We start from the raw sequence: 16330 nt of genomic DNA, 5'->3' as shown, positions 1-16330 counted from the left end.
GCATCAGATGGCTAAAGTTATTGGAGCTTCAGCTTCAGCATAAGTCCTTCCAGTGAATATTCAGGGTTGATCTCCTTTAGGATTGACTGGTTTGATCTTTTTGCAGTCCAGTGGTCTCTCAAGAGTCTTCTCCAGCACCATAATTCGAGAGCATCAATTCTTCAGCATTCAGCCCTCTTTATGGTCCAATTCTCTTTGGTCCAACCCTCTTTATGGTGACTACTGGAAAAACCATAGCTTTGACTATACAGACCTTTGTGGGCAAAGTGATGTCTCTACTTTTTAATATGCTGTCTAGCTTTGTCATAGCTTTGCTTCCAAGGAGCAAGCATCTTTTAATTTTGTGGCTGCAGTCACACCATCTGCAGTGATTTTGGAGCCAAAGAAAATAAAATCTGTCACCGATTCCACTTTTTCCCCCTTTTATTTGCCAGGAAGTGATAGGACCGGATGCCCACATATACACACACGTATATCCACTCTTTTTAAGGTTATTCTCCCATATAGGTAATTACAGAGAGTATTGAGTCGAGCTCCCTGTGCCACACAGTAGAACCTTATTAGTTACCTATTATATGTATAATAGTGTGTATATGTCAATCAGAAATACCCATAAAACAAGTTACATATTTGATCACATCAGTTGGCAAAAATGTTGTGACCAGAGGCTCACAGGAAACTAATCTTGTACTCCTCCTAGAAGAATGACTACGTGTATTTGCAGCAACTCAATAGAACACAGCTACCACAAATGATGAGAACTGACTGTACTGAACGTACTTCAATATTGTTTCCTTGAATGGCTATGCCTTTTATACTCCCAGCAGTAATGGACTATAGATTATAGCTCCCATCTCCCCCACATCCTCACCAACATCCTCTTCCAACTCTCTAATTTTTTCCTTCTTTATCAGGCTAAAATGGTACCTCATTCTATTTCATTTGCATCTCTCTGATTACTAATGAAGCATCTCCTTGGTAGCAACTAGCATTTTCCCATATTGCTTATGAAAAAACTGCTTATTTTATTTAGATTTCCTGTATTATTTCATTGCTTTCAAGACTTTTGTATGTTTGCTCCTTGTCAACTTTAATATTACTGTCAACTTTAAATATTACAAGTATGTTTTTCAAGTTTGTAATCTACCCTGCCTGCATTGAGCAGAAATTCTTCATTTTGATATACTTCAATCCATCACATTTTTACCTTTTAATATGTGGAGTTTTAGCCTTTCCTTACCACAATATCACAGCTATTCCTCAATATTTTCTTTTACTAGCTTCCTAGTCTTTTTTTTTTATACTTTTACCTTGAATTCATGTGGAATTCTTCTTTAAGTTGTAAGGTAGGAATTCTGCTTTATTTTTCTTCATATTTGAAATCATATTTTCCATCAATCTCTTCCTCTCTCTCTCTTTTTTGGCCACGCCTTGGGGTGGGATCTTAGTTCCCCAACCAGGGATGAAACTTTTGCCCCCTGCAGTGGAACCACAAAGTCTTAATCACTAGACTGCCAGGGAAGTCCCACCAATTGCTCTTAAAAATCTTGTCTCTCCTCATTCTTTTATAGCCCTATATTTATCAAGTTCCCATACACTTTGTGTACTTCTGAGTTATTTATTTTGTTCTGTTGTCTACTTGCCTATTGGAATGTCAGTACCATGTTATGATACTATTATAGCTTTGTAGTATGTCTTTTTACATATCTGATTCAGGAAGCCCCTTCTCACCTTTCATATTTTTTTAAGTTGACTTACCTGTTTGAAGTTGACTTACCTGTAAATTTTGAAAGGTTTGTAAACTCCCTCAAAAATGCAGTGAAAATTTTTTGAGACTTCATTAGGCTACCACTCCCACTTATTTGATACAGCTCCCCATTTATTAAAATCTTTTTTGTCTTTATTTTAAACTTTTCAACAATCATGGTTATAATTTTTGACAGTATAAACTTCATCATTTGTGTTACTATTGTAAAAATCATTAAAAATTTTTTTTCTAGTTATTGCAGCCTGGATGGGAGGGGAGTTTGGGATAGAATGGATACAGTATATGGCTGAGTCCCTTTGCTGTCCACTTGAAACTATCACAACATTGTTAACTGGCTATACTCTAAAATAAAAAGTTTAAAAATTTTTTCTAGTTGTTATGCTAGAAAAAGACCTATTTATAGCTAATATAGAGTTCCCCAGTCACAACCCTTATCACACTGAATTATAATTCCCTTCCTATTGCCTGTATTTAGTCTCCATTAGATGCCAAGCTATGTGAGGACAGGCACTGCCTCTGCCTTTTCCATCTCTATATGCCTGGCATCTTTCGTAGGGCCTGGCACATAGTAGTCGCTTAATAAAGAACTCAGTCCTTGGCACATGGGGTCATTTGATGATCGTTTCCTCCCACTCTCTGAACAAAATCATGTTCGACCCCGCATTTTATAGATGGATATACTCACATCCAAAGAAAGAGAAGATGTGTTTCCCATGGAGTCAGCATAAATTAAAGAAAAAGCTGGAGTCAAAGCCCAGGTCTCCTGGCTGAGAGCCATTTCATTTCCTTTAAGTTGTCCCTGCTGATTAAATGCCGCTTGTCTTAATCATCTCATGGGAAGAAGAGATGGCAGATTCTCTAGTCAAGGTGGAAAACCAGAGGCAGAGGTCAGTTTTCCTTGAGAGAGTCAAAGGACCTGAAGGATGATTCCTGGTGACACAGAATCCCGAGCTGCTCCTTCCATTGTTCTCATCTCCATACCAGTAGGTCCCAGACTTTTGTGTGGGTTGAAATCACAGTGAGGGCTTGTTCAAACATAGGTTGTTTGGCCTCCTGCTCAGATTTTTAAAATTCAGTTTGTTCTAAATGGGGCTCAAGAACCTGCATTTCCAACACAAGCAGGCACACAGAAGGCACTCAATAAGCATGAGGTTTTAAAATACCGTCTTGCAAAACCAACAAGTTGATAACAGTGTCCATTACAACACTCAGCACTGCCCTATAACTTTCTCCTTAAATGCAGTGTGAGAAAAAAATGCTTCATTAAAAGTCAACTATTTCCTTTTCTTTTACCAGGCAATGAAATCCTACCTACCCAGATTCTTTTTTGCCTTGCCAGACAGGAACTCAGAGCCTCTTTCTCATCTTCTGTCCCTCTCTTGTTCAAGTGCCTGAAAATATCTGTTGCTCTTCTCCCTCCCTCTAGATTATTTTTTGTATTTTGTCCTATTTTACGTTGTCTTCAATTTCTAAAGCTGTCTCAAACCCTTCTTTTACATAGAATATAAATAACATATATGTATTATATACAAATGCATAGGTATCATTAAGAAGACATCTGCTTAAAACAAAATAATGACCACCAGAAAAGTTAAGGGCTAGGTACTTTTTTGTTTTATTCTCAGTAGATTTTCTTGGATAATCTCTAGTTTCAGGGGATTTTCCAACCCCCAAACTGCTTAATTTATGTGAAAAGTGGAGAAATGGCAATCAGAAACCTGAATAAAATGAAGAAAGTATTAGGGTAATAAAGGGTAATACAATCAGGCCCTAGATGGGCTTCCCAGGTGGTGCTAGTGGTAAAGAACTCGCCTGCCAATGCAGGAGACATAAGAGATGAGGGTTCAAATCTTGGGTTGGGAAAGATCCCCTAGAGGAGGGCATGGCAACCCATTCCAGTATTCTCGCCTGGAGAATCCCATGGACAGAGGAGCCTGGCGGGCCACAGTCCATGGGATCGCAAAGAGTCGGACACAACTAAAGAGACTTAGCACACATACACGCATCAGGCCCTAGACAGCGGTTGCTGTCATGGCATGTTCCAAGAGCCTGGTGCGATTCACTGGTATTTCCATATCTTACAGGAGGCCCCTTCCAGGGCTGGGATCTCCATTCCAGTTGCCAGTGGACTAGTATTCAGAGAAGACTTCATTGCCTCCAGAAGGCTCACAGGACTCCTGGGAAAAGGTCTGGCAAGGCGCTTGTTGCCCTCTTCTACTGGCTCACCTGCCCAGCTATTGGATCCGATTCATGTGAGTAGTCACCACTGGAAGCTTGTGCACACTGGCCCCAAGAAGAAGAGAAGCTGTCCCAAGAAGATGGGGTGGTAAGTGCTCAGGGTGCTGCAGGTACGTGTTCAAGGATGTGCAAGCGAGTGTGAGGTCACTGGGCAGGGTGCAGGGTAGGTTTAGGATCGGACATCCAGGACAGAAACTGAACTGCGGACTCTGAATCTAATGCTCACTGCCTGTCCCGGTGCCTCCTCATAAAGGCCTCAGACACCAGAGAAGGTTCTTCCCTGACTTTAATTCCTGACAGTTCAGAAGTCTTAGGGTCAAGTGACCTGTAGTCTGAACTCAGGCTTCCCTGATTCTGAAGACTTATGATTACACAGCCAATATTCTAACAGTAAGATTCAAATATCCTAATATTCTATTATCTTAAACCATTCTTTGAGTATAAGATGCTAACATTCTCAGATTCAGGGTCTATGGTTTTAGATTGTTAAATTTTAAAACAGAAACAAAGATTCCAAGGAAAACAGGATTAAAAATAGAAAATTCCATGATTTTAGAGATTGTAGATTCTTAGAGTCTGAAATGCCAAGATCTTTAGAATCTAATTCCCATTGACTTCAATTTCTTAAAAATTTTGAATTGAAAAGTGTAGAAATCTAGAATCTTAAGTTATGACTTTACACCCAACTACTGGTGGTACCTGAACAAATAAGTCAACTTTCCAGGCAACCTGCCAGGAGAAGCTTTGCACCTTCTGACATACTTTGTACCTTTTGCTCAAGGGCAAACCTAAACCAATGTCAAAGCTGCTGATCTGCTCAGTCACTTACTGGTAAGGCCAGATCGTGTATAGACTAAAAGTCTTCTCTGCCTTCAATTTCATCACTATGTTGCTGGAATGGACACCAATTACTTTTTATGTGCCCAGCATCTCTTCTTCTTAGAAACCGCAACTCCCAACTGCATGCAGTTCTGACAGAGTCATCAACCACACACAGCATAACCTTCCCCTCCTCATGGGCACATGACCCAGTCTGGCTAGAAAATTCCCATATCCCGAACACAGCAATCCTTCTACACATGAGCAGAAGCAACAACATATATTAATACAAGGAGAAAAAGAGTGCTGTGAGTGCTCATAAACCCCAGGTTATAAGCAGTAAGGACGGTGTATACACTGTGAGTGAAGTTTTGCTCCTGCGTGAATGAACCTAGAGTCTATTATACAGAGTGAAGTAAGTCAGAAACAGAAAAACCAGTATGGTATATTAACTCATGTATGTGGAATCTAGAAAACTGTTACAGATGAACCCATTTGCTGGGCAGAAATAGAGATGCAGATGTAGGGAACAGATGTGTGGACACAGGGTGGAATGAATCTGGAGACTGAGGTTGTTTTTTGTGTACTTCCATGTGTAAAACAGATCCAGATCCAGATTCTGCCATATCTAAAACAGTGGAAACCTACCTTCTAGTGCAGGGAGCCCAGCTTGGTGCTCTGTGGTGACCTAAATGGGTCACCACAAAGCTGATTCACTTCACTGTACAGCAGAAACGAACACAACATGGTAAAGCAACTTTATCACAATTATTTTTTAAAAATTTGCTCCTGACCAACTTTTCCATGAGGTGGAAAGAGTCGGGGTTGGCTTATTCATAGACACAGTAGCTACAGTGTTCAAGACCTGCCATATTTTTTGGAAGCCATGAAAATGTTTTAACTTCTTTTAAAATTAGAAGGAGAAAAGGAATATAATACAACCTGTATTATTTTCATCTTTATAATAATATAATTGCTAAATAAAATCTTTTATGTTTTGATGTAAAGGAACGAACTCAAAAAGCAAAAAAACCTGAGGATCCATTAAAGTTGTATGTGACTTTGGAAAGAATCTGTCTGAGAATGAAACCAGCATGGGAAAAATATCTCTGAGAGATGGAGCAAGGAGAGCAAAGTTATCACGTGAACCTCTGGATCAGCCATATCAGAAACACAACCATCCCCTTGGATCCCCAGTTAGGTGAACAATGGATTCTGCATTTTACTAAAGCTGATGAGTTGGATGCTTGTTATTTTGTTGGCTTCCCAGAAGCTTCCTATGTCTGTGGAATTCCCCAACTTCTCCCACTAGAAATGCCTTTACTTGCTTGCCAGCTTTCCTTGCAAGTAGAGCCCAGGCATGTGAACTAAATTCTCTGGCCCAACAGAGATTTTTGCGAGCTACCTATATCCATTAGTAAAATTATTTGCTGATTAAGCCAGCCACAGTTGGTTTCTGCTGTTTGCAAGTCTCTACAGGTACAGCTAGTTCAAGCTGGGCTTCTGTCCCTTGCAACAAAAGTGTTCGAACACACAGCAGAGCCCTCTCCTGCCCTTGCCTCTTCCTCAGGGGATTAAGTTGATCACTGGTGGTACTTTCCCAGCAGTCAAAGCTTACTCATTCCTGGAGAAAGAATGTGTCAGACTGAGCTCTAGTCAGGGAGGGACCACAGGGACCAGGAAAGCTATAGAGTGCAGTTTGAAAAGTCAGTGTGATTTCAGGACTCTCCCTTTTCTCCCGACTCCAGCCTCTTGGTTACCCAGGACCTTCCCTCTGATACCATTTTTAGGAGGTGGGGTATAAGAAAAAGCACTCTGTTACTTTCTCCCACCCCCAAGCACCACAAACACTGTCCCACAGAGAAGTGTAAGAGAGGTGCCTCTCCCTCTTTCCAATGCCTAAATGGAGAGAAAATAATGAATAGGGAAGGAAAAAAATTTTTTTTATCATATGGCAAGGCATGTGGGATGTTACTTCCTCAAACAGGGATTGAACCCATGACCCCTGAAGTAGAATCACAGTGTCTTAACTACTGGACCTCCAGGGAAGTCCCAGGAAGATAAAATTTTAATCTATTTAGTGTCCTTGGAGTAGAGAACCCAATGACTGGGACAGAAAGAGTATCCCAAGGACAACAGGAAAGTTCAATGAAATAAAGAACTAATTCTGAAGCACTAAACTGTCCAGCATATTTCAAGAAAACTTGGTGCAGGAAGATTGATACCTACATGTATCTTGATTAAGTTACAAAACTCTAAGGATAAAGGAAATATATTTTGAGCACTTAGGGAGAAAACATAATTCTTATATTTCTCCTCAGCATCATGCAATGTCCCAAGTAGTGGAAGGATGTTTCTGAAGTCATTCAAGCCCAAAGGCAACAGGCAAATATTTTGAGACATGAAGGAATTCAGGAAGTATGGTGTCTATGAGCTCTTCATTAAAAACCTACTTCATAAGGAAATCCAGACAACCAAGAGATGAGTCAAGTAAAGAATTCTGGAATAGAGAAGCGTGATAAAATGATAGCAGAGAGTACTAAATAATCCACTTAAACTAAGCAGAACTAAGACTCAAGAACTCTGGGGATTATAACTGCAAAATAGAAATTAATGTTATAAACCTTGGCAAACTAAAATTAATTACTGCCATTTCTGAGGATCCAAAGGAAGTACAAACAAGCGTTCAAAGTTGATTTCTTCTAAAACTGGAATGAGAAATTAAAAATGACTCCAATCTCTTAATGTTTTTTATAACCTTTTTGTTTTTTAATCATTGTGTTGTTTTTAGAAACTAATATCTCTTGATATAATATACATTTATCTGACCTTCATTGGTTTCTTCGGTTTCATTTCAGTTCCTTTTTCTTCTATCAAATTAAACTAAAATTTAACTATTTATTTATATGTGTATATATATATATTCAGATTATTTTCTACTATAGGTTATTATAAGATATTGAATATGAGAAGGAATAAATTAGGAGTATGGGATTAACAGATACAAACTACTATACATAAAAATAGATAAACAACAAGAATTTACTATATAGCACAGGGAATTATTTTTATTTTTAATGGGACTTGTATAATAATAAAAAATAAAAGAAGCTTCATTTTGAAAATTAATAAAGAGGTTCTGTCCCAGTTATTGAACTAGTAAAACTGCTGGCTTCCTCCCACAATCTCAAGGAACCAAAGAGGAAAAACATCAGGATGCTGAAAAAACTGTGATGTGATGGGGCCTTTTTAGAACTGGTATATTGGAGGCCAGAAGTTTTAGTTTGGGGCAGGAGGCAGCCTTGAAAGGTTGGAGGAGGAGAAAACAAAAGGGGAACTATTGGAGTTCTGCTTTGACTGCTTCCCCTTGTTGTCTTGGACAGAAAGTGCTTGCTCCCCATACCAGAAACAACTCAGAAGTCTGTTCCAAGTAGCCTCAGCAAAATCAGGGCAGTATAGAAGCACTTGTGAGGAACTGAGAAACAGAGGTGTGAATAACTGACTCAGGCATTTGCCTGGTCATTGTTCCTCTCCTCAAACACAAAACTAAGTAATTATAGTCTAATTACAATCTGACCTTAATACTGCTTCTGCCTGTGGGGAAAGGGGGTTACTTGACCTCCTGAGGACTGTCTTGTTGGGGAGGGAGGGATCGATCATGGTTTTCTGGAGGCTCAGCTGCTCTGTATATCCTAAGCTAGTTGGGACTGACCGACTTTGGGTCTGGCCTTCCTGATAGTGCTAAACCAATACCAACAGGGAAAAATGAAGTAGACTAAAATAACAAGGCATTTGAAGTGCACAACCTTTGAAAGGAAAAACAATATCCTGGGTAACATATTTCAACAATATCAGAAATATTGAAGAAGAAAGACCAGGAATTATAGTTAGCTTATTAAATATATGTATAATGACACAGTAAGAGGTTAGCAATGTATAACACAATCAAAGAAATAGAAAAGATCCATACAGAAATAGTAAAGATGATAAGTATAACAGTGGAAATAAAGAACACTATCTATGAAATTGGGTTTTCCTGGTGGCTCATTGGTAAAGAATCCATGTTCCCAAGAGGAGACACAGGTTCAGTTCCTGGGTTGGGAAGATCCCCTGGGGGAGGAAATGCCAACCCACTCCAATATTCTTGCCTGGGAAATCCCATGGGCGAAAGAGCCTGGCAGGCTACAGTCCATGGGGTGGCAAAAGTCAGACATGACTTAGCAACTAAAACAACAATCTATGAAGTTAACAAAAGAATAGATATAACTGAGAAACCATTAGGAAATTGGAGGACTACTTTGAAAAAATTGTCCAGAATTAGGAAGGAAAGAAAAAAGAGGAAAAAATATTCAATATTAGATATTTTTCCAAACCCACTTAGAGATATGGAGAATTTCAATAGGAAACTATGATAAAAAGCAGATAATAATTCTAAAATTGAAAAATACTGAAAAATATAACTGAAATTAAAATTCAATGGATAAGTTTTACAGCAAATTAGACTGCTGAATCAAAAAAAAAAAAAATGACCTGGAACATGTTGGAATAAAATATCCAGAATTAGGCATGAGGCAACAAAAGCATGATAAATACAGAAGAGTATAAGGGATTTATGGAAAGAAGAAAGAAAGTCTAACAGGGACCCCCAGAGGCAATGGAGGGAGATAATGAGGAAGAAGCAATATATGAAGATCTAATGACAAAGAATTTTTTAAAACTGACTGAAACCTACAAACCCTGACTGGGATAAACAAGTTTATCATAGTAAAGTTGTTAGAAACCAAAGTGAAAACTAAAGTGTCAGTTGCTCAGTTGTGTCTGACTCTGCAACCCCATGGACTGTAACCCAACAAGCTCCTCTGTCTAGGAATTCTCCAGAAAAGAATACTGAAGTAGGAAGCCATTCCCTTCTCCAGGGGAGCTTTCTGACCCATGATCAAACTTGGGTCTTCTGCATTGCAGGCAAATTCTTTACCATCTGAGCCACTATCAAAGACCAATACAAATTCTTAAAGCAGCCAGAGAAAAAAGACAAATTCCCTTCAAGGAAAGACCTTTATACACTGAGAATAGATTTTTCAACAGAAGCAATGGAAATAGAAGACAATGTAATAATATTTTCAAAGTGATGATAGAAAATAATTGTCAACCAAGAATTCTATACCCTAAAGTGAAAGTCTTCTTTAAAAATGAAAGACGTTTTCTGACAAACAAAAGCTAAAAGAATTCATCATCATCAAGTTCATAAAAAAGGATGTTTCATGAAAAAGGAAACCAAAGATGGGAAGAAACAGACAGAGTGAGATTACAGACCCACCCACTCTCACACACACACAATGTTACTTTAGCAACAACTGACTAACTTCATGGTCCTTATAACGACCATCTCAAATGCTAGAGATATTAAGCGAGTGCTAATTCAATATCCTATCCCAACTCACTACATGTGTTAAGACCTCTGCACGGGAAGTTCAATACACTATTAGGAGAAATTTAAAAGACCTAAATAAATAGAGGGATATGCTTAATGTTGTAAAAATGTCAAATTTTCCCAAACTGGTATATATGTACAATGAAATTTTAAGAAAAATCCAAGCAGAGTTTTGTGCATGTATGTGTGGAAATTAACAAACTGATTCTAAAATTTAAATGTAAGTGCAGAGAACCAAGAATAGAAGGGATAATCTTGAGCAGAAGGTGGAGAGGAGGATGAGGAGGAAAGAGAAAGAAGGACGTGGAAGAGAAATAGAAGAAGAATTCGAAGAAAGTGGAGGAGGATGTGGGGAGTGGGAGGAGAAGGGAAGTGGGCAAGGAGAAGTAGTTCATCCCTACTGTCTCAAATGAGGGAGATTTGAGTTGAGGAGAGTGAAGATTTGAAGTAGCAAATAGTGGAGTAGAGAATGGGAGTGTGAGCTGACACTAAGATTTCTGGGTGATGCTGAAGATCAGTTAAGATGGGTGAGGACTTGGGGTTAAAGAGACTCAAGTCCCCAACATCACAGAGTTTTCTGAAGAATTTTCTGGACATGTTGTTTCATCTGATTTCCACAACATGCCTGTGTGAGAGAGATTCTCTCCATTGTGTAAGTGAACCAAGCAGGGGGATGACCAACTTGCGTCTCACTGTGAGTGGTTGGGGGATCCCTCACCATAGAGCCTGTGGCCATGCTGGGTAACCAGGGTAGAGGGCCAGGATCATTTCACCTGGGAGTCCTCTGCAGAAGGCTGGACAGCTGAGCCAGTACATGGAGCTCGCTTGTATGATCAAGTCCCTGGCCCCGTCTTGGCCTCAACATCCCTATCTGGACAGATGGAGGGTGGGGTTCTATGGAATGAGTCTGTTGCTCTGGAACCTTATCTTCTGTCTATCCCCTCTCCATTCTGGGAGGGTGGCACAGAGCTCGGCCTGCATTTGGGGCTACGGAAAGGCCTCCTCAGAGAGGCAGCTCAGAACACGGGGCGGGGGATGGGTGGGTGGGGGGCGGGGGGGGGGGCGGGGGGGGGCGAGGAACTGGGGAGGGAAACACGCCTAGGCTTGGCTGGAGACCAGGGTTCCAGTTAGACTTTGTCCCAACTTTGCAATGTGTCCTAACCAAGTCCTTACCCTTCTCTGAGCCTCAGGACTCTGGAAGATGAGAGACTTGGACCAAGATGCCTTTAAAGACATCTGAATCTGACCCTCTGGGATGTTAAAAGTTGCTTATAGATTCAGGGATCTCAATATTCTTAAAAAGGGCTGCCTTCAATGGACTTTCTGAACCTTTCAATTCAATCAAATTCATAACATTTGTTCGTTCAATGAGCATTTAGGAAGAAAACACTATAAGCTAGGCACAGGAAACAGAGAGACAAACTAGACAGAATTCTGATCCTCACGGAGCCTGTATTCAAGTGAGAACACAGACAACAAAAAACAATTATAGTTTATATAGTGCTATTAATGAATAATAATAGCACTATAAATAAACAATCCCCAAAATACATAAATAAATAAAACATCAGATACAGGAGTGGCAGACCCAGCTACTAACGGTGACTTTAAGTAAGTCACTTTCTCATTATGGGCCTCATTTCTTTCTGTAGAAGAATAACAGCCCTGGGCTGGGGGAGGGGAAGAGTGCAGGGGGATTTTCTTGCTGCACGGACTGCCATGAGACTGAGAGAACCTGAGTCCCAGGAGGGCGCCACACCCATGACCCAGGTGAGAAGAGCGGACTCACCCTTGGGTCACGGGGGAAGGGGAGAGTGGATGGGGGAAGGGAGGAGGGACAGGAGAGAGAACCCTCAATCAATATCACCGAGCACTTGCTCTGGGCTGTGCACTGTGTCAGGGGATTTAGGTCTTATTTTTAAGTCTCACAACAAACCAGCCATGTGGGCATCTCTGCCCCCCTTTATAAAAGAGAAAAGTTTTGAGAGAGATGATATGACTTTATACAGTAGCAGAAAGAGGATTCAAGTTCAGTTTTCTCTGACTCCAAGTCCGATGCTGACTCAGGTATTAGAAAGATTTTAATGGGATACAAAGAAGTATAATCTTGAGCCGTATAATAGTGAGCCTTTGCATTCTTTGGAAATGGAAGGGAAGAGATATGTGAGGGCTGAGAGGTTAGGAGAATCTTCCTGGAGTCGGTGGGTTGTCAGCTAGGCCTTTTAATTGTAAGTAGGTTTGAGGCAAAGAGAGAACACGGGGCATTGGACTGAGACCTACTCACTGGCTCAAGGGAGGGGCACCTAAATTAGGTGGCTGGGGAGAGATGAGGCTGGAAATGGGGACTAGCCCCGTAGAGTCCAGGATGCCTCACTGTGGATTATGGTCTTGATTTCTTGGCATTCAGGAGCTGTAGGACGTGTACAAACAAGGGAGGGACATAGCACAGGAGTATAGAGTTGAAGACATGGGACCTAAGTGGTCACAGTTGCCACACTTACTCGTCATGTGACTCTAGACAGTTTACTTCATTTCTTTGAAGCTCCAGCACCTTGTCTATCACATACCTGACTTAAGAGTTGTGTTGTTCATTGCATCCTCAAGCACTTGGTCAAGGGTCCATCAAGTAGTGAGTATTCAATAGTTGCTCACTAAATTAATTAAGATTAAAAACTGCCTATCCCAAAGACCTAAATGTAAGAGCTAAAAGTATAAAACTCTTAGAACAAAACATAAAGGAAAAGTCCACGACACTGGATTTGGCAATGATTTTTGAATATGGCAACAGAAGAAAAAATTGGGCTATATCCAAATGAAAATCTTTTCTTCATCAGAGGGTACTATCCAAAGAAGTAAAGAGACAACCCCCAAAATGGGAGAAAAATATTTGCAAAGCTCGACTGTAACAACAACAACAAAAAAACTTCAAACAACCCAATTTAAAAATGGATATATTAAAATTTTTTATATTTAAAATCCAATTTAAATTAAAAAAATTTTTTTAAATTTAAAAAAGATTTGACAGACATCTCTCCAAAGAAGATATAAAATTGGCCTAAAGCCCATGAAACAATGCTCAATGTCACTAATTATTGTGTGCGTGCATGTGCACATGTGTACACATACTCAGGGAAATACAAATCAAAGAAGTACCAGTTCACCCATCAGAAAGCTACTATCAAAACAAACAAACAAAAACAAGTGTTGGCAAGGGTGTGGGAAAACTGGAACCCTTGTGCATTGCTGGTAGATCATGAACGAACCTAGGCTAGCCTAGGGCCTGGCCCCGAATGAGTGCTCGGTACAGGACAATGTTACGGAGGTGGGGGAAATACTATACTTCATATAGTACAACACTGAAGTTCTGTTCTTAGATGATGAAAACAGTTCTGCGATTATCTTCACACTTGCACTTCTCTTGTAAGTGATCAGGGTACCCCTGAGGTCTACTCTGCCCTCAGATCTCAGGACACAGGATGGATGGGCCTGCCTCAAGCACACATATACTCCTACCTCCCTTCTCCCCACCTCCCAAGCTTCCAGATGCTCTAATTGGCCTCCAGAGGGGGAACCAAATCTCACTGAAGGGCACTAATTAATTCCTCGAAATCCAGGTCCCCACATCCTCCTCTCACTCCACCCCAACTCCCCTGCTACTTGTTCCAGACAGGAAAGGAACTCTGCAGACTCCCCGAGGAAGGAGAGGCCTTGGGAGGGCGTCATGTGTGTGCTCTGTGCTGACTGTTGTAATGAGGTCCCAGGAGACCCTGCTGCACCAAGGCAGACCTGGAACTTGGAAAATGACTGCTGAGTACCTTCTCTGCCTCACCTGTTCTGGCTGACACCCATCCCCATCTTTGCCCACATTATGGGCACTTGTGTTCTCACCTGGCTTCCCCGTGGGCAGTTAATTTTGGTGTCTCTGTTCAAATTGCTCTAGCTGTCCCATGGTTCCGGAGGCATGGTCTGTGCCACTGCCCTGGCAGGGTGTCACTGCCGAAGTCTTGCCCTCACAGAGGCATTTCCATCACACACTTCTGCTCATCCTTCAAGCCCTGGGGCAAACAGTCCTCTGTAAATATTAGCCAAATGTCAGACAGGCCACCTCACCCTCCCTGGGGCACCCATGGTTTGTGGCTCCTGGCAGAGCTCTTAGAACTGCAGGCCTGGAAGCAGAGCTGGTCACTTGCATCTCACTCCTCCTGGCCAGACCCTAGGTCCACAGACAAGTAGAAGCCGAGGCAAGGAGGCCTCTGTCTCATTTCTGCTCTGCCATCTCCTTTACTCCAAAGTGATGCTCTGCATTGCATTCTTAGAAGTTTTTTTCAACAGATTCTATAGTGAAATGGAAAATAATATATAAAAATTTCCTGACTGCAGGACTCCTCTGAGCCTCCACTGTGTTCATGACCTTTGTGAATCTCTAAGATTACAATTCACATGTACCCAGTCCAATTGGGGGAAAGATCATTTTAGAGCTTTATCTTATACCTTATGCCCAAATAAACCCTAAGGGAGTTAAAGAAGGAAATATGAAAACTATAAAAACTAAAGGGAAATTAGTTCCAGACCATGGATTCTCCAAACCTGGGACTGAGACTAATTCACAGTGTTCTGTCATTAAATAATGAATAGAATGAACACAGGGTTTATGATATCACTGACAGACAAGCTATGCATGTACCTTGATTCTGCATCTTGAGTAGGCTGCTTCAGCTGTTAGATTGACACGCTTCCATTTTGACCATGTTCCTCCTATGAAATTACCCAGGAAACTAGTAACCTGACAATTGGAAAAGCTCCTGAATAGTGCCATCTAATTTGACATCACTTTGAGCCTGCATAAAATGGCCTTTTGTCCAAAGCAGTGACTTACCTATGGTGCTCTTTCTGGACTCTGTGCTCCTGCAGGGCAGTCTATGTCCATCCCTCTTCACTGAGTACAAGCCCTACTCAGCAGATGCTCCTCTCTGTCTCTGCAAAACTTTTTTGCAAGTCCCCGGCTCATCACCCCATGTCATGGCGTGGAATGTGGTATGCTGGGCAGGCTCCTGGCTGAGGATCTGGGGCCTTGAATTCCTAACATTCTGGGGCAACTGGGCAAATCCTACCCCACCCTGTACCTCAGTCAGGTAAAGTTCAGAGAACTGCACACCCTGACCAAACCAAACCAGCCATGAGGGTGTAAGCTCAACCAGTAGAAGCAACTGCCCCTCCATGAGTCCATTCTGCTAGGCTCTCTTACCCTGAGAGGTGGGATAAGCTGGCTGCCCCTCCTGCCCATGCCTCTGGAGTGGACTGTCCCTTTCACAGTCCTCCTCCAGCCCATGCCCTCACCCCGGACAGGAGGTGCAGGAGGAGCCCCAGCCCTGGCTCCACCCTGACTCGCCAGGCAGCCACCGTCCCCTCTGGACCTCGGTTTCTCCATCTATAAAGTGAGGGATTATAGGAGATCACCTCTGGGCCCCCTGTGGCTCAGACATTCTCTGGTTGTCAGCAGCAAGAGAAAGAACAGGCAGCATCATTCCCACCTGAGACTGTGGGGGCTCCACAGAGCAGGTATCCCAGGCAGTTTGGATCTCCAGAAGCTTCTAGAAGGGCTGGAGAAGGGGCCTGGGCACAACACTGACCCCACCCAGTGCTGCCTTCAGGGGCCCAGGGTCTCTGAGCAGCCAGTTTGGGAAGGTCCAGGCCTGGGGTTAGAGTTGACGAGAGGGTAGGGGGAAGGCCTTGGAGAACAGCTTGAGTAAAGGCATGGAAGAGGGGAGCGAGGCGTGCAGCTTGGGAGAGCAGACCACTGCAGGGCAGGAGGGCAAGGCGGGGCCCACTCACAGCAAGTCTTCCGTGCCAAGCCGAGGAGCTCAACTGAGCACAGCTGGGAGCTGAGGGAGGGTTCACCACAGGGAGGGGCAGGCATGGCCAGACTTACGCTTTAGGATGGTCACTGTGACTGGAGCGTGGGGAGGGGGTAGCAGAGGCTGGGAAACCAGTGAAGAGGCCACCTCACTGGTCTTGGAGGAAAAGATGGGCATCAAGATGAAAGCAGTGGACCTAATGGAGTGGGGGATGGATGG

This window comes from Budorcas taxicolor, chromosome 15, assembly GCF_023091745.1.
Source record: "Budorcas taxicolor isolate Tak-1 chromosome 15, Takin1.1, whole genome shotgun sequence".
In the NCBI taxonomy this organism is placed as follows: domain Eukaryota; kingdom Metazoa; phylum Chordata; class Mammalia; order Artiodactyla; family Bovidae; genus Budorcas; species Budorcas taxicolor.
The sequence above is the reverse complement of the archived record's forward strand: the minus strand, read 5'-3'. Positions refer to the sequence as shown.